The following is a 26,320-nucleotide window of genomic DNA, read 5'->3' on the forward strand; positions in this document are numbered from 1 at the left end:
TAATGTTATTTTAGGCTACTTAGGTGTGCAGCAGCCAAGGCCAGCACCTTGTAGGCACTCTAGTTTTTTTTAAGTAACTTAACTGTAATTGTAGTGATTACTTTTGAGTAATGGTAAAGTAATCAATTCCTTTCAGAACAATTGTATTGTAATAGTAATTTATTCCTCTTTGGGGCCATATAACAGTAATTGTAATTTATTCCTTTTAAAAAGTAATCTTCCAAGCTCTGAGTATAATAAAAGTGTTTTTTAAAATGAGGAGCTAATGGCAGGTGAATGCACTTGCTTGCACTTATCCCTTATTTTCTTGCCAGTCTCCTATTGAAGCAGCAACATTTGCATTATAAGCTCTTCAGGGCACAGATATGTCTTTTTTATATGTTACTCTGTAAAAAAACCTCTGCAAAGCACTATGTACAGTGATGGCATTATACAAATAAGGTCATTAATAAACTGCAATTCTGTTACAAATATGTTAAATTATATATGTTTCAGATATTGGATAGCAACTCTTAGGGCCTAACATCACCAAAATCTTATATTGCCCTATACCTGTATGTTTTTTTTTAAGTAATTTTATTGGATTGCATTTCTTTTAATCATTTTCTTTATTTTTGATTGAATTATATAGTAATACTGTTTGAAACGTTTTTATGAGAATGTCACCTTCTCATATTTTTACAGGCTGTTCTGGTGTTTGGCACAACAACCTTATCAATGGTTTGCAACCGTGAGCAAAGACTCCTGAGAAAGCTGAATGGTTGAAATATGAAGTGCTATTTATAACAAGCACAAAAGAGCACTCGGGGACACTGGGCTTGGTACACACACAGAGCAAACTAGACTCCAAAAAAGAATGAGATGCAGACACAGAAGAGCATCAAGAGGCTGGTATGTGTAAAGGTTAAATTTTCCAAGATGTTCTACTTTAATAATACTGTTTGTATTGTAAATTTTGAACATTAAAAAGCACTCGCTTGAGTACAATGCACAAACATCAATAAAAAAAATTAAGCTTACCTTCCATCCGGTTAACTCAGCAAATCCCTCTGAAAATCGGGTGGCCTGACACCCCCCAGTCCCCTATTAATATGTGTGAGGAATAGAAACCAGATCTCTAAATGTTTATCCCCTTCCATCTGATCTCTTGCCAGCCGAACTTGATGTGTTAAATCTTTCAGACAGAGCTACCTGCCAGATTTGCAAAAAACAACCCTGCAGCGTAACCCCCCAGCATTCTCCAGTGTTGTGCAACTTCCAAATGTGCTGCCTTCAGGAAGTCCATAACTATGTTTGTAATAAGTCCTCAGGCTGTCATGTATCAAGAATAAAGCTCCAAATTAGGGATGTTGAATAATCAACAGGGGTACACACTGACTGACCGAAATGAAATAAAAGGAAGATGGAAGCAATACACTGAAGAACTCTATAAAAGAGATGCCAAGATGACAGATTCATTCATGGAGGAACTGTATGATGAAGAGCCAGAAGTTTTAGAATGTGAGGTGAAAGCTGCTCTTAAAATACTTGGAAGAAACAAGTCACCAGGAACAGATGGCATACCAATAGAGCTGCTACAAGCTACTGAGACTGAATCTGTCCAAATTTTGACAAAAATCTGTCAAGAAATATGGAAAACTAAATGGCCCACAGACTGGAAGCATTCAATTTACATCCCAATTCCAAAGAAAAGGGATCCCAGGGAATGCAGTAATTATCGAACTATTGCCTTAATATCCCATGCAAGTAAAGTAATCCTCAAGATTCTACAACAAAGGCTCTTACCGTATAAGGAGCAAGAAATGCCAGACGTCCAAGCTGGATTTAGAAAGGGAAGAGGCATGAGAGATCATATCGCAAACATACGTTGGATAATGGAATGGAGCAAGGAATTTCAGAACAAAATCACCCTGTGCTTTATAGATTACAGCAAAGCCTTTGACTGTGTAGATCATGAAAAACTATGGAATGCTTTAAATGAAATGGGGGTGCCACAGCATCTGATTGTCCTGATGCGCAACCTATACTCTGCACAAGCGGCTACTGTAAGGACAGAATATGGAGAAACCAATTGGTTCCCAATCAGAAAGGGTGTGAGACAGGTGTATTTTATCACGCTATTTGTTTAATCTATATGCAGAACATATCATACGGAAAGCAGGACTGGACCAAGATGAAGGAGGTGTGAAAATTGGAGGGAGAAATATCAATAAGATATGCAGACGATACCATACGCAGAAACCAGTAATGATTTGAAACGAATGCTGATGAAAGTCAAAGAGGAAAGCACAAAAGCAGGACTACAACTGAATGTCAAGTAGACTAGAGTAATGACAACAGAAGATTTATGTAACTTTAAAGTTGACAATGAGGACATTGAACTTGTCAAGGATTATCAGTACCTCAGCACAGTCATTCACCAAAATGGAGACAATAGTTAAGAAATCAGAAGAAGGCTAGGACTGGGGAGGCCCACTATGAGAGAACTAGAAAAGGTCCTCAAATGCAAAGATGTATCACTGAACACTAAAGTCAGGATCATTCAGACCATGGTATTCCCAATCTCTATGTATGGATGTGAAAGTTGGACAGTGAAAAAAGCAGATAAGAGAAAAATCAACTCCTTTGAAATGTGGTGTTGGAGGAGACCTTTGCGCATACCATGGACTGTGAAAAAGACAAATAATTGGGTGTTAGAACAAATTAAACCAGAACTGTCACTAGAAGCTAAAATGATGAAACTGAGGTTATCGTACTTTGGACACATGAGAAGCCATGATTCACTAGAGAAGACAATTATGCTAGAAAAAACAGAAGGGAGTAGAAAAAGAGGAAGGCCGAACAAGAGATGGATTGATTCCATAAAGGAAGCAACAGACCTGAACTTACAAGATCTGAACAGGATTGTTCATAACAGATGCTTTGGAAGTCACTGACTCATAGGGTCGCCATAAGTTGCAATCAACTTGAAGGCACATAACAACAACTCTAAGAGTTAGAAATGTAAACATTTTAGTTAGAATTCAGGCTTTAAGATTGTGCAAAAATCCTGGAACTACAAAGCATTTGATTGCAAATACTACAGTAATACCGCAGTTAATGAAGTACATGCGTTCCTGGACATCAGGTCCGATGCCAAAGGGTGGCCAGGTTGGGCTCTGGCCAAGGGCCCCTGCAGCCCAGGGGGACCCCTGAAGGGCCACACCTTAGTGTGTGGGGGTAGCGCTCCACTTCAATGATCCTCAGCAGGGTCGACTCCCGACCCTGCTGCAGACCGCAGAGATGGAGCTTCCAGCTCCCCCCAACTGTGTGGGCCCATGGTGCCTGCCTGCTGCACCTACCTCTCCTCCTTTTCTGTGAATGCCCTGCGCGTTATGCGCACAGTTGCCATCAACCAAGATGGCAGCAGAGGCTTCTCAAAGGGGTTGATGCCCCTACTGCATCTTGATTGATGGCATGCATTTGCGCGCACGCAGCATAGTACACATGCATGCCATCAACAACATTGGCAGTGGGGGTATCAGCCCCTTAGAGAAGCTTCTGCTGCCATCTTGGTTGATGGTAGCAACCTGTGTGCCCAGCACACAGGGCATTCACAGAAAGGGAGAAGCGGTAAGTGGAGCAGTCCCACAGAGTCTGTGCGGGGGGACTTGAAGCAGGCGGCCCAGGGCAGGCTGGTGCCCAAGGCCCCAGTCACTCCTGGTGCCAGCCCTGCTGAACATTAGTTCTTTAACAGAAACTTTGGTTCCAGAAGTAGGAATAACATGAAAAGAATAGGAACAGGTTCCTACACCACAAAAAATAACAGTTCAACATATGTCAGCAAACTTTTAATTCAAAACTAACAATACGCATGTTTCATACAGGCTACTTGAAGGCTTCTTCCAAAATGCATCCATTTATGCCTGCCTTGCTTTATTTCTTTCATCATGTAGCATCTTCCTATAACAATCTAAAGCTCTGGCCACCGTTCTCCTCTCCATATACTTGAGCAGGCAGGCAAGATGCAGCTGCCACCACTACCATCCTGTGCTCAGTCCCTCTCTCTCTCTCTCTCTCTCTCTCTTCCATCCTTCCCTACACTCGAGCAGATACATCTGCAGTAACAAGGAGTGCCATTCCAGCTTCACGTGAGAAAGCTGCCTGCAGCTGCCACAGTCTAGTAGACAAGGAGCCACATTCTGACTACATCATAGTGTGCACACACCCCCATGCCCCTACACCCAAAAAAGACTTTGTTAAAAGGAGCTTCTTTCCTGGAGGATTTGTTAACTGGTGTATTACTGTAATCTCGTTAGTCAGACAGTTTTGCCTTGTGAAAGGTACTGTTTATTAAATGCACATTTTATGCTCAAAGAAACTTGATGCTGTTCTATATTCAGAATCATGCAACAATACGATTTTGTGTAAATACATATGCTTTTTCTCTTTCTGTCCAAAATAATTTTACTACACCACAGTTTCTGAGGCTGTGTAGTGCTGAGAGGTTTCAGGGATCCCAGTGCATATCTTTAATTGGGTTCCCTTGGAATGATGGTCACTGGAATGTATAGGATATTTAATTTTAAGGTTTATTTATGCATATATGCAGACTGAGCATAAAGTTGAAGAGCTTGCAGTATGAATACTCCAAAAGGTCTTGTTCCCATATTAGGTTTTGGCTGACAGGGAAAAAAGGACATAGACCAACCAAAGCCGCAGCTTTGGTTTCTCACAGAGGGCAAAGTTTCCCTCCCCCTCCGCTTCCAGGTTACCATCTTCCTGCGCATCTTCCAAATCCAGTGTGCATTGACACATGGGTACGAGCAGATTATATAGCCACAAGAGTGGCTATATACTATAGTCAGCATGGATTTTTCATATTCTGCCATATTAAATTAAAAATACCCCCCATTCCATTTTGCTGCTTTCCATAACTTCATTTCAAAACAAAATCTTACAAAGCTTATAGTCCAGAGCTCAGAAACACTTGCTTAACAACCCTCTTAAGTTTTCATGGTGGTACACAAAATACTCAGAGAAAATCTAGAATTCAAAGTGTAAAGTGAGGAAAAAATCCAGACCCCTACTGGACTTTTTTCTGTCAGTGGTCTCATAATTTGTTGAAATTAATTACCTGTAATCCTACTATTGACCTTGCCCCATACTCTGATCTTCATCTTCTACAGTTTAAAAGTTAAAAAAATGCATGGCTAATTATTCATTAATTTAAGAACATTAACACTGGAGTCTGTAATAAGCACAGACATGTTCAGTAAGAACCAACTGTCAGTGTTCCAAAAGCCAGACTAACAGCTGCTTGGCTTGGCTAATCAGGGGCCCATACGCATGCCAGACATTTTTTCCACTTTAAACAGTCATGGCTTCCCCCAAAGAATCCTGGGAGGTGAAGTTTTGAAGGGTGCTGAGAATCGTGAGGAGACTCCTATTCCCCTAACAGAGCTCCAGTGGCCAGAGTGGTTTACCAGTCAGCCCTTCTTCCCAGTGATTTCTGGGGATTGTACGGGAATATATCCCATTGAACTCAATAAGTATGCAAATGATCAGGCCTGCTTTTCCCCTTCCTCTCCCCTCCTCTCCTCCCCTCCTTTCTCCTCCCTTGTGGTCAATTTCACCTATTCTAAGCATGATTACATGGGAGTAAATCCCACTGAACTCAAAAAGCATGCAAATTATCAAAGTATGCAAATGATCCTCCCCTCCCCCTCCCGCCTGCTCCCATTTTCCATTCCGCACTCCTCCCCTCTGCCCTTCTCCCCTCCCTCCTCCTCCCCCCGGTCAATTTTACCTATCCTAAACATGATTACATGGGTGTAAATCCCACTGAACTCAATAAGCATGCAAATGATCAATCCATTCTCAGCAAACTTGCATAGGATCCAATTTCTTGCCTCCCAGATTAAAAAGCATAGAAATTCACTAATAGGCAAAAACCCTTGTGGTTTAAGAATGCACCTATAGCCAATAGATATTTCTATCCAACTTTAAAGAGCAGGGGAATTGGGCAGCTGTAGTGAATGCACTAGGGGAGCAGGAGACATGACCTCCTGTCTGAGGTATTGTACTGCCCTACACATTTGTAAAAATGCAAACACAGTTTGGGTTGGTCTTTCACAGTCCAATCCACTTCCTGTGTAGCTTGGAAGAATTTGGTAACATGTGCCTCTGAGCATATGGTGAGTAGTGGCAACATCTGTAATCAAGACTGCATCTCCCAAAGATGGAGAATTCATTTTTTATATGTTCGTTGATGTTCTTCTTACTTTGCTTCTTTCCTGTGTTACTACTATTTCTACATAGAATCTAACCTACAAAATTATATTTCACTCATTATTCATCCTGGAAATCTGTGTCAAATTTATTTTTATTAATTTCAGAGCCTTTTAATTGGTCATGTAATATGATGGTGAAGACAGCCTTTTGTGTTTCAAATTGGAGGTTATATTCTATTTCTATTTTGGGTGTACTGTCTGTTAAATCTGAAACTGCAGTATGATGCAAAATTAGACTGATTACAATATGTTGCTACTTAAGCAATGAATCTATCTGTTGGAAAAAAACAAACTTGGCCTACCCAAGATGCATGTGTTCAGTTTGCTATGCTTAAACCACTCCACGTAAGGAAAAGTGTGCATGGTCAATTAAAAACATAGAGCACATCTAGAAATTTGCTAGAATATATTTCATCTTCCACTGTTTTATCTTGTGCGAACTGAGATACTTCTCATGTCCACTGGAGACCATTCTGCGGAATAGTCAGTGCTATTATTGTTTTTGGAGATTATTAGTGTACATTATGTGTTGCTGTACTTCACATATTCACAGAAACAGAAGCAAAAGAAAATAATTTAGTATAGGAAACGTCACAAAAATTGCAAAGTGCATCAAACATATTTAAAGTGACTAACTGAACTATATCAACTGTGTTAATATTGTTGCTTCCTCACTGCTAAAATAAGGTCAGCACAACAAATGTCTTGTTTGTGTTATTTGGGCTGATTGCAGGTGTTGCCACCACTCCCCATATGCTCAGAGGCACATGTTACCAAATACTTCCAAGCTACACAGGAAGTGGATTGGACTGTGAAAGACCAACCCAAATTGTGTGTGCATTTTGACAAATTTGTAGGGCAGTCCAATATCTCAGAGAGGAGGTCAGGTCTCCTGCTCCCCTGGTGCATTCACTATAGCTGCCCAATTTCCCTGCTTTTTAAAGTTTGACAGAAATATCTATTGGCTATAGGTATGTTCTTAAACCGCAAGGGTTATTTGCCTATTAGTGAATATTAATTGAGTTAGGCCCATGGTTTTATGGAGGCCATGAAATTCTGAGCTACAGCAATTGAGGGGGAACTTGCATGATGTTGAAGTCCCCCAGTACTACTAATCTGGGGGTCACTTTTACCACCTCCTTGATGACCTCTGCTAGCTAAGCCAGAGAGACTGTTGAGGTGTCAAGAAAAATTGGATTCTGTGATGCATCAACTATGCATATTCAGTACTTTTGTAGCACTTCCACAGTGGCTGCTATTTGCTCTGGGAAGAAAACTGCCATTAGACACTATGCTTCTTTTGGAGGTTTCGAGGAGAAAACCCTGCTAGATGGACTAACTGGAGTTCTCTCTTTATTCACAAACGGGGCTAGTCCAGCCCATGGCTATGTTCAGTTTCACTTCCATAGTTCAATTCTTATCAGGATGAAGCATGTTTCATTCACTGTGAATGAAACTGTGGCACAACTCCCAGCAGCTCTGCCTGCTGCCAACACTAAAGAAACAAAGATGCAACCCCCCACCTCCAACATCAAGGATAAGGGGGAAAATGTCTTCAGAAGAAAGGAGGGAGAAGAAGAAAAATTGAAAAAAATAGAAAACTTTAAGCCTAGTTAAACAGTCAAAACACAAAGAAAGACTAGATGGAGGGGAAAGGCTAACATAGACATATACAGATGCTCTGCCTGGCTCAGCATGAGCGCTTGAGTGTCCTCATGCCTATTGCAAGAGCCAAGGACAAAGTGAACTGTAGGGAATGTTCATGTTCTCCACTGTTGGGCCAGAATATATTCCCTGTCTTTGTCAAGCAGTCAGTCGCGTAACACTTGACCCTCTGGCTGACATTGTTCATGCAGCTAGATTGCTTTCCTCAGTTCTGCGTCCATATTTGACCTGCTGAGTTTTTTGCAAAGAATAAATGGATTCTTGCAGCTAAAGTTGCAAGGATGGAGAAGACTGGGTGCTCAATCTACTATTGTCAGCACACTAGTCACCTACAGCAAAACATTTCCATCAGCCACACCCGGAGAAGCAACGGGTTGACCTGCTGATCAGTTGCAAAATCTCTTTGAAGCTGAATTAGGAAAAAAATGCACGAGCTGATCCCACCAGGTTTTACAGTTAAAAGGGCTAGAAAAGAGAGTTGGAGACATACTGGAACCAGCCGAATGGTAAGAGTTTCTGCCTAACATCTCGGTTGCCCTCGTTCCTTATGGCTACAGGGTTTAGTTTTGTGCACTGGCCTGCTAAGAAAAGAATTCACAAAGGTCATTCAACAATTAGTAAAACAATGGAAATCAAAACTGCAAAATACAATTTGGAGTGGCCAATTAATGACCCTGGAGTCACTTTGATGCCTTTGTTTTTGCTTCCAATCAGCCACTTTGAGATTTGATTTAGGGTGCAAACTCAGAGGTATATAGTAACCCCAGCAGAATTTGTTTTGCAATGTAATCTTTGTTTACATAATTCATATGTGGCAGTGAAGCTTCTGGCATTAGTTTGTTAGAATGGATGCTTTGGTGGCTTGGAATGTTCAATTGCTTATGAAACAATGGAGTTTTTGCAAACTAGCTTTGGTGAGACAAAGGAAAGTTGTCAGTTTTCCTGGGATTAAAAACCTCACACAGAAGATAGCTAGAGATTAGAAAGAGGTAGGAAGGAAAGGGAGAGGGAGTCCAGAGGTAACAATGCTGAAGAAAAGGTACAGGGCAGACAATGGTCTGATAAAGAATATAAGAGGCTGCCTCATACCGAATCAGTCCACTGGTCCATCTAGCTCAGTGTTGTCTGCACGGACTGGTAGAGGAAGCAGCTCTCCAGGGTTTCAGGCAGGGAACACTTTCAATCTTACCTGGAGATGGTGATTCATGCAAAGCCAATATTGTACCACTGAGATATGGTCCTTAAGTGGAGATTAAAACGTGAGGAAAAGGAAAGAATATTGAGAATTTAGAGGAGAGAGTGATGGTTAATCAGAGAGTTTCCAAACAAAATTCACAGCAGAAAGGGTAGAGACACACTTCCTGTTCTGCCGGTTCCAGTGCATCTCCACCTCTTTCTTCTGAAAACGGGGGCACACAACGCTAGTCAAACCCTGCCCCTTTTTACTGTAAAACCTGGTGGGATCAGCTTGAGTGCATTTTTTTAAAAATCAGCTTCACAGAGATTTCTCAACTGATTGGGAGATCAACCTGTTCCCCTTCCAGGTGTGGCTCATGGAAACACTTTGCTGTAGGCAACTAGTGTGCTCCCAGCCTAAGTCTGAATGCTATGGGATGAGGGGGAGGGAGAGTGAAGTGCTAGAAATAGGAACATAGGAAGCTGTCTTAGGTCCCATCATGCCACTTTAAACAGTCACGGCTTCCCTCAAAGAATTTTGAGAACTGTAGTTTGTTAAGAGTGCTGGGAATTGTTAGGAGACCCCTATTCCCCTCAGAGAGTGGTTTAACAATCCATCTCTTTTCCCAGGGAATTCTGGGAATTGTAGCTCTGTGACTGGCAGTGATTCTCCAGTTTCAGACAGGACATTCTCAGCCTACCTGGAGAAGTTGAGCATTGAATCTGGGATTTTATACTTGCAAACCAGGTGCCCTGCCACTGAGCTATGGCCCTTCCCCAAAGCTACACATGCTGATCCTGGTACTGGGTGGCTAAATGAAGTGGAACAAATTAGATAGTGGGCTGAAAAGTGGAGGCCTGAGTAAATAATGAGTAGGCATGACATAGAATTAAAGAAAATAAGAGCCAAAGAGAAAGTAAAAGTGAGCAAAGCTTCACACAAGGGCATAGAGGCAGGAAAGTCTGTATTATATGCTACTGGCAGGATGTGGGCAGACAAAAGAAGTTGAAGATATTATCTACACTCTAGATCAGCCTTTCCCAACCAGTGTGCCTCCAGATGTTGTTGGACCACAATTCCCATCTTTCCTGACCATTGGCAATGCTGGCTGAGGCTGATGGAAGTTGTGGTCCAACAACATCTGGAGGCACACTGGTTGGGAAAGGCTGCTCTAGATCCTGATGAGGAAATTCTGCCAGTTGTGGCTCTACTTTCGGCACAGGTCAGTGACCTGGGAACCCTAACTGGAGCCAACGAGGGCCAAGAAGCTGTGGGTAGTAGTAGTGGTTAGGCTAAGTTTTATATATTGATTTGAAATGGCTAGTTCTTTGATAAAACCAATTTCTATTTAGTATTATTCAAAGATGCTCTAAGACAGCATTACACCTTTTAGCAGATGTGTGGTATTCAGAAATTTAGGAGGTAAAGCCATCCTCATCACTGCATCTCAATGCCAGGAGAATAGATTTTCCCCCTGCTGCCATATACTCGTGAAAGGCACAGAAGAACTTCTGGAATAAGAGGTACCAAACCACTTACTCTGTTTTTTCTCTTTCTTTGACGTTTTGTTCACTTGGGCATTGCGTTCTTTTGCCTTGGAGATTAGACCAGTGGTTCCCAACCTGGGGGCCGGGACGCCCAGGAGGGCCGCGAAGTAATCCAGAGGGGGCTGTGAACAGTAAAGAAATGAATTATTTATTAATTTTTGAAAAAAGTCTTGACTCCCTCGACACTGTCTGCTTTCCACTGCCACTGCAGATGAGACCTCCCCCTTGCTCCAAACGAGAGGGGAGGCCTTTTGCTGAAGCACCAGAGTGTCTTTCAGGTGCACTAAGGGCAGACATCTGCCTATAAAATACATGGCAGATGCCAAAGGAGGCTGAGGGTGGAGCTACCAGGAAGAAGAGGGGATTACTATCACTGATTCCTGTCTCCTTGCACTGCTGCTACTGGCAACGCCCTTACTTAGAATGAGAGGAGAGGGCTTTTTGTGAAGCAAAAAGAAGCAAGCCTGCAAAGAAAGGCTGCTTTCCCCCTTCCTTCCTGGCAGCCAGCCTGCCTCCCTGGGGGGAGGGGGTCACAAAAAAAATTCAGCTTATAAAGGGGGTCCCGTGCTCATAAAGGTTGGGAACCACTGGATTAGACAACAAGAACTGTATCCAGTAGTTGTTAAGTGTGTATAGGAGGCAAGAATCAGTCACCTGGTTATCTATTCCTCCCTATTTCTCTCAGAAAATTACTGAGCCAGAGGAAGACAACATTTGAGCAAAAGAAGTTCAGGTGTGGGAGGAGAACAAAATGAAATAAAGGTACTTGGAGACCAATTTTGTTACCTTTGCATTTTACCTTGAGTGGTAGACAGCACCAATGTGCTGAGAAAATACTTGGACAGGGGCCTTTACTGCCGATTATTTGCTTAGCAATAATCTTCTACATCATATGCCTGTGGGTGAGAACTCTACCTTAAAAAGCAAATAAAAGGCCTCTGGACAGTGACCCTCAAATGGCTGAGTTTGCTAATGCTATTGAGGATAGATATAGGGCAGGCTGAACAATTTAACTGGATGGTGGGCAAATACCATTCTGTCCAGTATTTATTTTGCACTAGCAAGATGATTATCGTTATGGTACACTGGACAGCTGCAGTTTCTGCACCTTGGTGGCCTCACTATCAGGTATAATGGTCAAGTATTGTTCCCTTTCAGTTGTATCTCAGATTGCAGGCCATAGAATTCAATGGAAAGAGCTGATGACTGAGTCACCCTACTTGCATAGCTGCACACTGAGTTCTACTTGGTGTGATGCTCGCATAACATAATTCCTGAATAGGCTTGGGTATTATTTTATTGTCTGTACTGGATACTTGTATTGTAGGACAAACAACACAAAATGTTATGACTTTATATTAAAAAACAAATCCCACTCCACCAGAGTCTTCTGCTTTTAACAGCTACATGGCAAGTGAGATTTTTACAGGTGCAACCTTCCCATCACTGTGTTTCCATACCTGAAAAAATTTCATCTGTTGAATTTCTGACTGCCATGAAACTATTGAAGATTGGTTTGATTTGATATATTAGACTTGTATATTGCTTTACACACACCTGGGCATTGCAATCCAACTCAGGCAAAGCTGGCAGAAGTGGTGCCGGCACAAGAGAAGCCAGCATAACTTTCTGCTGCATCCAGTTGTGAGTTGGCTGGATCCTCTGGGTTGACTGAGCATCGGCTCAGCTGGGAGCTGCGTGCAGGGATCAGAAAAAGCCTGCTCTCCCAAATATCCCTACTGTGGAGTAAGCCCTCTCCATTAACTTATATTGTCCTACCTGGACCCACTGAAGTCAGACACGAATGCAGAGGTGTTTTTCTTTAGTAGATTTAATAGAAAGTTGCAGTTCAGAACACTTCATGAATCAGCTTACTGGTTACACAGAATTCAGCATCATTACTAGAACTAACAAGGCATGACTACACTGCACTAAGACATTGTCGCAGCACAAAGAAGACACACCTTCTTACCAACCTTAAGTAAGGATGCGCGGGCACCCTACTTGCATGGACTGAGTGTCACTATGGAGAGAGTCATATAGATAAGCGCTCCTCAGAGGAACAGTGAGGGCTTTTTGAGATTGCTGGTGTCACAGCCTCAGAGTCCGAGGTGAGGGCAACTGAACTACCTCTGTAAGGTCCTCTCCAACAGGAGGAGAGGGATTACACAATGGCGACAGCTGAGGGTGCAGGAAGGGGGTGAAAAGTAGTCGGAGAGTCTTCTTGACTGGTTGAGCTTCCTTGCTTGTAATGGTATCTATATGGGTGGAGCTGTCACTGGCTACAGCGTGGGAACTCTGACTTCAGCATGGCTGTAGACATGTCACTGGTGCCTTCCTCCCATTCAAAGTCTGACTCCTCCTCGTTCGCACCATCCCATGTCCCATCTGCGGGACTCATGACATCTATTGTATTTCTTTTCTTAGAATAACCTTTTTCCTGGTGTAACGTTTGCCTGAATTGGAACTGCATGAGCACTCCAAACATGAGTTGCATGTGGGCTAAGTCCTTTCACCTCGGCCTGTCCCCTGACGCCCTTGGAACACCCCTTCTTCTGGACTTGATGCTGGCTTACACTGGCTTCATTTATGCTGGTCAGAGGTGACCTGGCTGAGCCCCGGCTGAGCAAGGCTGAGAGAATTATGCCAGTATAGCCTGGCTGAGCTGGGACCCAGCCACCTCAGCTGGAGATCCGCCACATCCAACTTCCCTTAGCCTGGTGGAAATGCAAGATGGATTGTGCTCAAAGTCTCAAAGCAATTTATATATAAGATGCAGAAACCCTGTCAGAAGAGGGAGGAAATGTGACAATCTTACCCAAAGAGCTGAAACTATTCTGTACAGTTTCTAGATTTTATGTGTGTGAAGCAATATTCTGTTTCTGTGACTTTCAAGGTAAGATTTAAAATATTGTTAAATTCGTAAAGAACTATGGATGCATTGGGATTAGGAATAGTCTGTCGTGTGGCAATGATGGAAGTGAGGGAAATAGAGACAGAGTGAATATTTAGATGGAGCAGCAATGCAAACTTACCTTCAGTTCACTTAAAAAGCCTAGTAAATCATTACACTTTTTTATTATTTACCTGGTACAAAATTCTCAAGTGGAGGAGGGGGCACACAATCCTCCAAGGGCACATTCTTTCTATTTTTATAGGCTTGCTCAGCACTTTTCCTAAAACTTGGGGTAACCCAGTGAATATGTTTCATAAATTAGAAATAGTGGATGGTTGAGTTTGGCTTGTATGTTGATGGGGCTGTTTGTAAGGCTCAATGCCAGGTGGGAATTTTGAGAAGGAAGGCAATTCTCGCACAGCTTGAGGAAGACAAAGGTTGCATTTACACCTGGCCAGAAGGTTTAATCATCTACTATTTCCAAACATTGCAAGCTAACAATCTGCTGTGTCTGAGATCATAAAATATATTACAAATGGAGACAGAAGAATTGGGACTCAGTTGACCAGAGGTTATCTTTTCAGAGATGGGAGGCAGTTGGGAAATTCTTGACCAACTTTGAAAATGCTACCTATGCCAGCTTTTCTGAGAAAACAAAAATCTGTAGAGGATTCTACCTCATCACATAAAAGAGATGTTTGAAGGTACAGGGACAGCGGGTGACTTATGTCACCTAAAGGATAAAGATTTTTTAGAAAGTGGAGAGAAACACATATGCATGAACAGAATATGAATAAAAATGTTTTAGACTACAATCCTATACAATATCCCCATAAGTAATTCTTATTTTTAGTGGTGCTTACTACCAGCTAAGTGTGTAGTTGATTGGAATGTTAGTTGGTTATTCCCCAAACGGAAGCCTCTTTTAAGATGTATATACAAGGGCTGGAAGTTGTTGTTTCCCAATATATATATATATATATATATATATATATCAGAAGATTATCCAGTTCTGGTTTTCAATAGTTCATTAGAATGTTCAATATGCCACCAAGACCTGTATTAGTTTCCTATGGCATGTATAATGTACACTAACGTCACTGAACATCACTTGAATGCTGTGATTGTTTCCACCAAATACCACTTGTGTTCCCTTGGGCATGATGTCCAGGAGTTCCCTATCTGCAAAATGGGAGTGTAAATATATTAAAGATAAGAAGGTGTTTCAATGCTTTCAGGCTGGATTACATGTCTAAGGTAGCTAGAGAGATCTGAACAAGATAAAATATCTGTTTCTTGTTATTTGTTTTTACAGTTATACAGAATTTCCTGCATTTGTATTTGTACATCTGTGAAGTTTTGCTGATTTATTCCACAGGATCCACATATCTTGTTAATAGAAGCCCTTCTATTCTGGGGATGACACATTTCTTGCAGCATTCAGACTGTCATATATTGGTTCTGGGATGCTGTTCATCTCCTCCCAGCAAGCAGGGCTAATGTGACTTGGAGTCCTGCCTGGAATATGGGGGTGAGTCTTATGGATGATTCCCACACAGCCCACACCCAAGTAATGTTCACCCAAGTAATGTTGTGACCTTTCAGTGACACTGAGCTTGTAGAAGGGTTTGTGTTGGAACTCAAACTCACTATGTCTTGAGAATTTAGCTAGACTGGCTGCTAAGACAGAACTGACAAGGGGTCCAGCTTTAGGTCCCTTGTGAATACCATCCTTGCAGGCTATCAGCATCAGTATCATTCTGCCAGCAAATATGCACGATGCTTCACATGGGGAACCTTTGGCCCTACAGACTCTGGGACCCACCAGAGCTAACCAGTATGGCTAGTGGTCAGGAATGATGGCCACTGGAGTCCAACAACATCTGGAGAGTCACAGATTGCCCACCCTTGCTTGACAGCAGCTATCCTCAACCTGGTGCCCACCAAATATTGTGGACAACACTCCCACAATCCCTGCTTACCTATTGTAATCCACTCTACGTGGGGTTCCCCATGAAAATGGCCCAGAAGCTGAAATTAGTGCAAAATGTGGCAGCCAGGGGAAGAGGGCCAAGTACAAATAACTTCCATTTTACAGCAGATGCATTAGCTGCTGAATGTGTTGCACCCCAATTAATGTTTGTGCTTAAAGCCCTGAATAGCCTGGGGCCCAAATATCTAAGAGAACAGCTGCTCCCATGCAGACCTGCCCATGCCTTGAGAACTGTGGACAAAGCTCTCTGGTGGTCCCTGCACAGGACAAAGTACATAGCATTATAGCATGGGGAAGTTTCTTTTTGTTGGTGACCCCACATCTGTGGAATTCCCTTTCCACTGCAGTGTATCTGGCCTTTGCATTATACTCTTTTCAAAAACAGGCCAAACTCACTTCTTTCTACAGGCTTTTGGAGGAGGCATGGAATTAAAAATTGTCAGTTTTGTACAGTCAGATTTTTGTGGAACTGATGAATCATTTAATGCTACATTTTCTTCTCTGTGTTTGAGTTGTAGAATTGTTTTTATTACATTTGTTTTATATTTTTATTAATATAAACCTCTTGGGGTCTACTGATGAAGGGTGGTATACAAAACTAATATATAAATAATGACATTTTCTTGCAGAACCACACATCAGATAGGGATTGTTGAACATCTGGCACCATTAAAGTTCTATCTATGTATACATACTAAAGTCAGTTCCCAGCATTCTGTCACACTCTCCAAATATTCTGTCATTCTCTGCAGCTTTTCCCAACCTTTGGGTCCCCAGAAGTTGCTGGACTACAATTCCCATTATTCTTGACCATTGGCTATGCTGGCTGCGGCTAATGGGAGTTGTAGTCCAACAACATCTGCCACACTGGGCTCCTTCTAGGAGGAAGGGTGGGATATAAAGTTAATAAATAAATAAATAAACATCTGGGGACCCAAAGGTTGGGAAAGGCTGTTCTAGGGCAAGAATGGGGAATCTCTGGCCCTCCAGATATTTTTTGACTCGAACATCCAACAGTCCCAGCCAGCATAGTCAATGGTCTGGCATATGACCCAGCAATATCTGGAGGGCCGCAGGTTCCTCACCCCTGACTTAAAACACAAGTCCCAATTATGTGAAAATGAGATGGCAGGAGTCTGAATTTAAGCACAAGAGGTACATATGATGGGAACTTAACCCCCGACCTATCCATGATATATCTCCCTGCAATCTGTCCCGCAGATGCTCTTCTTCTCAGCTGAGTATTGTTGGTTAGGAGAAACAGCACATGGGGAGAAGGGTTGCAGGGAAGTAAGCTGTAGGTGTGTAGTGGTAGAGTGTCTACACAGAACACTTATGTATCCTCACTGTTATTAAAATTAGTCATCCATTTTCCTTTCCTACATGAGTGGGCAGATCTGCTAGTGTCATGTCTCATTTAAACCTCTGTGTGGTCCTTGGTGCCTGAAAAGAAAAGGGTCAGGAGGAAGGGAACTCAGAACTTGTTCTGAAAGTCCACCTGAGCACTCTAGTAAAGTAGGCATCAAGCTCCTGTGATTGACCTTACTATACTTATCTGGGAAAATAAAGGTGAACTTACCTGCTGAAGTTGTCCCTGGTTCCGATATCCAAAAGAGTAAAAGCAATGGATGAATCAGGGCATGCACCCTTCACACCCTTCTTTATACTACCCAGAACTTGTTGACTATGGGCACATTCATGGTTTTTTCTTTTATTTTTTGCAGGAATACTGGGCACCATGTCATTGACACAATAATAGCACATTAGTGGTGGATCTACTGGCCCATCAACACATCATTCTGCTTTATTAGTTGTTCTGCAATGCTTCTCCAATGTTAATGCATTGTTGCTGTTTTGTTGCGCTATATTGCAGGATCTGAGATGGTAAGGCATACTTCCAGTTCAAGAACTATGGAGACACTATGGCAGACAACAACATGCAACCTGAGCCTATGCATATTTACACAATAATAAAACCCATAGCTTTCAGTGAGACTTCTTCCCAAGGACTCACAGGCTACACTGGAGACAATGGACATTTGGATTACTCTGGGAGACAACTTTGAGGAACGGCAAAATCTACCACCACTGACATGGAGTCTCCTGCACCACTGTGCATGTGTATGGGATAATATATTGCTGATGTTTCTCCTCCCCCCCCAAAAAAAATTATCCGGAGCCAGGTTTGGGAGGGAGCTCCTGGAAGAGAACGTTTCTGGAGGAGAACAGAAGGGAATGCCAAAGAGCAAGAGTGAAGGGAATGTGAAGGGCAAGATGGAGAGGAGAAAGCTCTTCTGCTAATGCATCCCTTTCAACCTGACCCTGAAATTTCACAGCCCTTCAGCTAATTAGTGATAAAGACAGACTCCCTTGCCATCATACAAATTGCCTTTGAAACTCCCTTCAGTTTCAAAAGCAGTTTGCCATATGGCATTTTGTGGGTGAAGAGGAAGAGGCTTATACCCCTGGGATCCTGAAACTTGTTTTACATAGCAACTATTTTGTGGTTCTCCTGTAATTTGAAAACTAAACCACTGATTGGTTCTTCCCAAAGAATAAATCAGACTTCTTCCTCAGATGCAACTGCTACAACAGTTCCAGCAGGGTCTCCTTAAATCAGCTCAAAAACTGAAAAGCAAATAAAGAACGAGCACAGAAAATGAAGTTGGCAGGGCTCCACTGATATGATTTGTTATAGAAATTGCAGCTGATTTACGGGTCGGGGCCTCTGTCAGTGCTCTGTAAGTTGAAGGCAAAATATTTCAACAGTTACTTATGGGGGGTGGGAAATGTTTCTGCTGATCCAGGAAATGTTCTGAGGGCAATGATACATGCTTACAGCAAGTAAAATAATGTTTTCTTCTAATTTGGGCAGAAGTACCTTTTGAAGGATACCAGCAACAATTTACTGTGATTCATTCCTCAGCTTAGAAAGTTAGATCTTCTGAGTTGGGGGGGTGCAGAGTCCAAACAGGCAAAACATGAAAGAGGAATGTTTTGTTAAGGGGTGTTGTATAGATGCTGTGTTTAAAAAAAAGTAAATGACGTGTGCCTATTGCACAGTAAGTGCCAAGTGTGGAATCAGCCTAAGACAGCCATGGGGAACCTGTGGCACTCCAGAGGAATGGCCTCAGCTCCCATCAGACCCAGCCAGCATGGCCAATGATCAGGGATGACTGGAGTTGTAGTCCATCAAAATTTAGAGGGCCACAAGTTCCCTATCCCTGCTCTTATATATACTGCCCTTCCTCCCAGAAGGAGCCCAGGGCAACAAACAAAAACACTAAAAACACTCTAAAACATCTTAAAAACAAAAGACTTTAAAACATATTAAAACAAAACATCTTAAAAACATAATTAAAACAAAACAGCTTTTAAAAAAGCTTTAAAAACATCTTAAAAAGAAATTCCAACACAGATGCAGACTGGGATATGGTCTATATTTAAAAGGCTTGTTGAAAAGAGGAAGTCCTTCAGCAGGCGCTGAAAAGATATCAGAGATGGTGTCTGTCTAATATTTAAGGAGAGGGAATTCCAAAGGGTAGATGCCACTACACTTAAGGTCCACTTCTTATATTGTGCAGAACAGATCTCTTGAAAAGATGATATCTGCACGAGGTCCTTGTGATGTTCCTATATTAATGTATATATGGTAAGTGTTGTTGTTTTAGAAGATACATGGTAAGTGGAGTGAAAGAGGAGGGGGAGTGAATGGGCAGTAGAAAGCGAGATGATTGGCTGAGTGTTTAAAATGGCTGAATGTATAAAAGGAGGAGTGAGAGTGGAATCGGGGAGAAGAGAAAGAGTGGATTGCTTGGTGGGGTTTGAGAGATTTGTTTGCCAGGAGAGAGTGGAGAAGGAGGGAGGTGGAGTTCGGTTTAGTATTGAGTAAAACCATATGCTTATGTGCCTTAAGAAGAAATCTTGTTAATCTTGTTAGCTTTGTTATCTGTAATAAATACTTAATTTGGTTTACCAAAGGCCTGATCCTTGGCTGGGGTTTCACAGACCAGAAGGGAGGGTAAGGTAATGACCAAGGCTGAAGGGGAACTGTAACAAATGGTGGCAGCGGTGAAGAGAATAACAATACCAGTATTCAGAGTCTCTGGGAATACTAGTATTGGGACGTTACTGGTGGTTGCCTAGCAGGGGGATCTGTTGAGATCTGTGCTAGAGCGGATAGGTAAACCATAAGAGAGTGCGGTCCGGACTGGTGGAGTCCCTGGTGGTGCCTAGAGACAGGCAGTAACCACGAGCAGGTAGGAACCTGACAGGGAGAGCCAGGGAAGGACACATCACAGTCCTCACCTGCAGTGGTATCCTGCTCCCAAGCTGCATAGGGCTTTGTTAACCAAAACCAGAACCTTGAACTTGGCCTGGTAGCCAAGTTTCAGGATCCCAGGGGTATAAGCCTCTTCCTCTTCACCCACAAAATGCCATATGGCAAACTGCTTTTGAAACTGAAGGGAGTTTCAAAGGCAATTTGTATGATGGCAAGGGAGTCTGTCTTTATCACTAATTAGCTGAAGGGCTGTGAAATTTCAGGGTCAGGTTGAAAGGGATGCATTAGCAGAAGAGCTTTCTCCTCTCCATCTTGCCCTTCACATTCCCTTCACTCTTGCTCTTTGGCATTCCCTTCTGTTCTCCTCCAGAAACGTTCTCTTCCAGGAGCTCCCTCCCAAACCTGGCTCCGGATAATTTTTTTTGGGGGGGAGGAGAAACATCAGCAATATATTATCCCATACACATGCACAGTGGTGCAGGAGACTCCATGTCAGTGGTGGAAGATTTTGCCGTTCCTCAAAGTTGTCTCCCAGAGTAATCCAAATGTCCATTGTCTCCAGTGTAGCCTGTGCATCCTTGGGAAGAAGTCTCACTGAAAGCTATGGGTTTTATTATTGTGTAAATATGCATAGGCTCAGGTTGCATGTTGTTGTCTGCCATAGTGTCTCCATAGTTCTTGAACTGGAAGCATGCCTTACCGTCTCAGATCCTGTGTAATAGAACTGTGAGTTATGACAGCTTCCTATTGACACTTGTAAGAACAGGATGCTGGATTTGATGGATGACTGGCCTAATCCAGCAGCCTGCTCTTATTGGAAGAAATCTGATTGTATTTGCTTCCCCCACCAAGCAGATGAGTTGCTCAGTGCTTAAAAGATACAGAGTGCAGGCCCAGGATACAATTCTGCATAAAATGTGCACATGCTAAATACTAACATATATATATGGATACAAATTTAGGCTTCTGAGCAAATTAAGATGGTGGGTGGGATCTCACCAGCACTGTGCTTTGCTGCAGACTCAGTTGTCCTGTAAGCAACATGAAGGAAGGAAGGAAGGAACAAGGAAGGGACAGGAGATCTGAGGCCCAGCACAAAGGACCCATAGCTGAGCCCCCCTGGGTCATCCCCCAGCATTACCCGTCACTGAGATATCTTTTTCCTCAAGCAGGGATGGAGAACCTGTGGCCAGCAAGATGTCATTAGACTCCAGCACTCATCAGCTCCACCCAGCATAGGCAATGGAGTCACAGGTTAGCTATCCCTGCCCCAGAAAAAATGGCTCAGTTGGGAAGAAAACACTGTCCATTTTAGTGTGGGAAGGGAACTGCCAACAAAGGGTAAGAAACAGAAATAAGCCCATTTATTTATCTATTACATTTTTATATTTCTCCATATGAAGCCTCTAAGAATATGAGCCCTGCTGGGTCAGCCCAAGAGTCCATCTAGTCCAGCATTCTTTTTCTTACAGTAGCTGACCTGTAGCATACATAAAGGGTATGGGCAGGCAGCAGGTAACAGCCCTCCTCAGCCAGTTCCTCATTCATCAGCAACTGGTATTCAATGGCATATCGTCTCTGAACTTGGAGGTTTCTCTTAGCCACCATAGCTAACAGCCATATTCACAAGCCTATCCTCCTCTATGAATTTGTCTGTTTTACAATCATCCAAGGGCCAAAGTACACGTGACGTGGGAGGCTCAGATTTGGATCTTTGAACATCTTTTTTTAAAAAAATGAAAACAAACATGCAATTACAAAACCAACACCAGTTAAAATAGTGCAAAAGACCTATACAAATCTAAATCCAGATTATATTGATTTCTCATAAAATTATAAGAGGTGGTCATGTTTTTTGAAATGTCTTTTATAACTTTTTTTAATTATCTCTCAAATATAAATATTTTGTTAGCTTTGCCATTTCCTCAGTTCTTGGCCAACATTTTCAATGAAGGATTTGTTGCTATTCCTCCTTGTCACTAAAAGACATGCTCCTCCTCACATCCTTTTTATTGCATGATTTGTGTTCTTGATGCTATTGGGATGATCCCACTTTCAATACTGTTTGTGCCTGCAAACGTTTTGGGGTTGTTGCACTGCTTCACTTCCAGTCAGTGAATATCCCTTAACTTCCTGCTGAATCCACAATGTTTTATACCACAAATGTCCTGGTTTATTTTGGTCCTGCTTTTGCTGCGCTATAGCCTATCCAGATAGAAATTATTTTATTTTATTTAACAAAAATTTTATACCACTTGATTGTGAAAAACCTCTAAGCAGTTTACAAAAAGCATTAAAATTATCAATAAAACAGTTAAAAAAATTAAGTGGTAGCATTATTGGGGAACATCACATAAGAAACCAAAGTAGAGTAATAGTAATACACTGTTACTGTGTAGAGTTACAAGGTCTCTGGTTTTTGGGGGGGCCCTCCGGCTCTCCGGCTAGCACCCTTAATCTCTGGACTCTCAGTTTCAATTTAAAAAAAAAAGTTTCTAGGTGGTCTGGTTCCCGAGATATACACCAAAATGTCAGTCACCACCACCCCGCGACTGTTTAATTTATTTAATTGATACGACACTGAAGTTGGTTCCTAGTTCCCAGTTCCTTATTTGCTTGAAAGTTCAAAACACTAAAAAAGAAGAGTTGACAACTACAGCAACTTCAAACCAAACTTAACATGTCTCTGAACCCCAAAATATATGTTGGGGTACCCTGTATGATATATCACTGTGATCGGGGGACTCCCCCCGTCAAGAATAACAATACATTTATGCAATCAAAGTCATCAGGCTTCTGATATTATCATAAATACATAATGATGTCATAAAATCATACAAAATAAGTAACTGGGGGTACCCATCCCAAACTCTGCTCTGGGACAGGAAAAATCATATACCCCAGGAAAGGGGAGGGTGTCCTCTATGAGATGCCACTGCGTCCCACCTGTCCCACAGCTTCTGCTGGGCGCAGGGCACGGAGGAGGGCATCTATGCAACATCAAAGCAGACAAAAACATACAGGAAAAAATAAGTAACTGGGGGTACCCACCCCGAAATCTGCTCTGGAACAGCACTAATCATATACCCCAGGAAAGGGGAGGGTGTCCTCTACGAGATGCCACTGCGTCCTGCCTGGCCCAGAGCTTCTGCTGGGCGCAGGGCACGGAGAAGAGTATCTATGCAAAATCAAAGCAGACAAAAACATACAGGAAAAAATAAGTAACTGGGGGTACCCACCCCGAAATCTGCTCTGGGACAGCACAAATCATATACCCCAGGAAGGGAAGGGTGTCCTCTACGAGATGCCACTGTGTCCCGCCTGGTCCAGAGCCTCTGCTGGGTGCAGGGCACAGAAAAGGGCATCTATACAAAATCAAAGCAAAAAAAGACATACAGGAAAAATAAGTAATTGGGGGTGCCCACCCCAAAACCTGCTCTGAGCCAGGACAACTCATACACCCCATGAAAGGGGAGGGTGTCCTCTATGAGACGCCAGTGAGTCCCGCTTGGCCCAGGGCTTCTGCTGGGCGCAGGGGAAGGTTGAGGGCATCTATGCAGACAGAAAGGGTAGAGAATCTTCTTACTCATTTCTCAGACCTCTTTCTGAAGTGAAGGGTTCAATCTGTAAAGAAGTTTGGAGCAGCCACATTAAAAGATAAGGGCAGGGCATTCCAGGCAAGGGGTTGCCAACCCTGCTTGGAGATGGATGTCTTTGCAGAGGATCCTTAGTCAAGCTTTACCAACAGCACAATCCAAACTATACCTACTCAGAAGTAAGTCCTGTTGAGTTTTATGGGGGCTTAGTCCCTTAGTACGTGTGTTTAGAATTGCAGCCTTCAGGGGCATCCATCTTTACTCCCGAATGCTCCCGTCTAACATCTCCACAGCACGAGGCTCCTTTCTTCCTACAGTGACCTTCTGGTGACTGGCCTGGCCTGAAAGCACTTAAACCCTTCTTGCCAAAAGCAAGTAGGCTAGATTAAATGTTCCCTACCCAGGCTCCATCTTTTAGCTAAAATGTCTAGCTTAATTTCCAGTCAGATTTTTTTTTAATTGTACGCTCCAAGCAACTGTGATTGATGCTTAATGTATCATGCTTAATGACATCACTTGGGCCCGCCCCATAACATCACTTGGGCCCGCCCCATGACATCACTCAGGCCCGCCCTCTGACATCACTTGGGCCCGCCCCTAAAATCTCAGGTTTTGGGATGCTTCTGACCTGGCAACCCTATTACTGTGTTAAAAACATGTTGCAGAATACACCTGCAATAAAACACCAGTTTGGAGGGGTTCTTTCTGGTTCTCACCACTGAGAGTGTCCAAAATCTTCACCCTTTAAATACAAAAAGACTGGAAGATTGCAAATCAATTTCCTTGGGTATTCTCATAGCAATTAGGAATTTAAAAAGCTTTACCTATAACTTTCTAAAATGACCCTGCCATAATACCAATCTATGTGAAGGCTCAAAATGTATCTTAGTTTTTACACTGGGGTCAAAGATTGTTCCAAATAAAGCAAAACACTAAAGGTACCCTGAAGAAGATTGTTACAGCAGATGGATCAACAGCTCTGGCAAGACTCTAGTTGGCTCAATATGTTATTTTTTGCCCTGTGATAAGACACAGGTCTTCTTTTGAGTCATCATCTTAAAATCTATCTAGACTGTGCTAACCCTGATCTTGCAAGAGACCTGCAGCTCAGGAAAGCGCAAGAGTTTGATTTTGCTATCGCTCCCACTACCTTATGCTCTTTCGCTCTACAGGACCCTGCACCTGCATGATGGAGCTGCTGGGCCTCTGTGGGTGATGTCTATCACAGACCCTGTATCCTATTCAGTTCTAAAGGACAGCTTTGGAGTAAACTTGCTTGAATAGGCTGGCTGTAGTTCAAGTTGGATCCAACGACTCTTGAGCTGGTCCAAACTTGAAATAAGGTCTGTATTGCACCTCTGCTACTCTCCTCATCTTCATGCCAGCTTTCCTTACCTTTCCCCTAAAATGAAAGCCTTTCCTTGGAGGTAAGGTTCTGGAGGATAGGAAAGCAGGGCAGGAGAAGCTATGTGAGGCCTCTTCTCAGCTGCAAATAACACTCATAGGAAGGTCCATCTAGGTCAGGATGGTTTACTCTGACTGGCAGCAGCTCTCTGGGGTTTCAAACAGGGTTTATTCCCAGTTCTATCTGGAGATGTAAGGGGTCTTTTGAACTTGGGGTCTTTTGTATATACTTTTGTAGCCACTGAGCTAGCTTCATGATTCCCAGTGGCAACTGCTGTGTGATGCATTATTTGAAGCCAGTGAGGCCCTGCAGGGCCACTCTGATGCTACTTTCCTTCCCCCCCGTTACCCTTTCTCTGAAATAAAGCTTTTTAAAAAAAAACTTAAAAGTTTTCAAGCATTTGACTTTACCACTCAAAAAACTCAGTTAATTTTAGCGATGAGCAGGAGGTCTCTTCCACATCTGTAATTTGCATTATATTGAAGCAGTGCAGGTGTTCTTCACCTGATAACCCTTCATTAAAGGGATTTCCAAACAGCAGACCACCAACATGAGATATGGATTCATATTTCCATTTCCATCAGCCCCAACATGTTTTCACTATCTCCAGAAATTAACATCATTGATTCACCAAGTGGACAGCTAGAGTCATCATCTGCTCAGCCTCCTGCTAAAGATAACTGGGAAAGCATAGTTGCCCCCAAACTGATGGCTAATGTGCTTCCAGACAGGGGCTTAATGTTGTAAACAGGTTGTGGAGATATCACAAGTGGGTAATTGGTAACAGTTTTTTTCAAAAAACAAATTTATTAGATTTCCCCCAAGGGTAACTCCAGATTAAATTGGGGGAGGGGAAAAATATAACATCATATGGATACTGTGAAACACTTGCATGCATGAGGAGCATCCATCCCACAATAAACACCCATTTGGAAGAACTATATGAATGATGCAATCAACAAGATAATCTGCAAAGAATCTAATGATTCCGGGCAGTAGATTGCCCAGTAAAAAAAAATACCCCAGGATGCATGATTTCAAGGCATCTGCTACAACTAAATGGACAAGTACTATTATTATTTATTGTTTTAAATATTTTTAAGTGATTTTCTGAGCAAATGCCCCACCAAAGCAGCTTACTCAAAACCGATAAAATATAAGACCAGATGGGAATAACATAACGTAAGTCACATAAAGCCAGATGGGAATAAAGCAATGAATGAACAAACCTGCAAAGAATTCACATTCCTATGTTTGCTCCAGGCAATAGATGGTATAGCTAAAAACAATAAGGAAGCCTTATTCTATGGCATCCCCCACAACAAAACATATATAGAAATAGATGGAAATAATATGGTGAGCAGAAATATCCAAGAAGACGGAAGTAGTCTAAAACACATGATTCCAGTGCATCTGGCACACAACCAAAATGACAAGCCTCCAAATTGTACATGAATTACACATCTGTAGAAATGCTTTACTTGTTT

General features: G+C 42.4%; 1 long non-coding RNA gene across 1 annotated transcript in view; it reads left to right on the plus strand.

Moving 5' to 3' along the window:
- Positions 1-18,642, plus strand: part of LOC133370780 (uncharacterized) — a 27,533-nt gene extending 8,891 nt beyond the window's left edge. The window contains exons 2-5 of the long non-coding RNA XR_009759202.1: positions 685-891; positions 11,347-11,423; positions 14,936-15,088; positions 17,424-18,642. This is a non-coding gene — a long non-coding RNA (uncharacterized LOC133370780). The remainder of the gene's footprint in view (positions 1-684; positions 892-11,346; positions 11,424-14,935; positions 15,089-17,423) is intronic.
- Positions 18,643-26,320: the final 7,678 nt, after the last annotated feature.

The sequence above is a fragment of the Rhineura floridana genome, chromosome 1 (assembly GCF_030035675.1).
Source record: "Rhineura floridana isolate rRhiFlo1 chromosome 1, rRhiFlo1.hap2, whole genome shotgun sequence".
NCBI classification, from domain to species: Eukaryota; Metazoa; Chordata; class Lepidosauria; order Squamata; family Rhineuridae; genus Rhineura; species Rhineura floridana.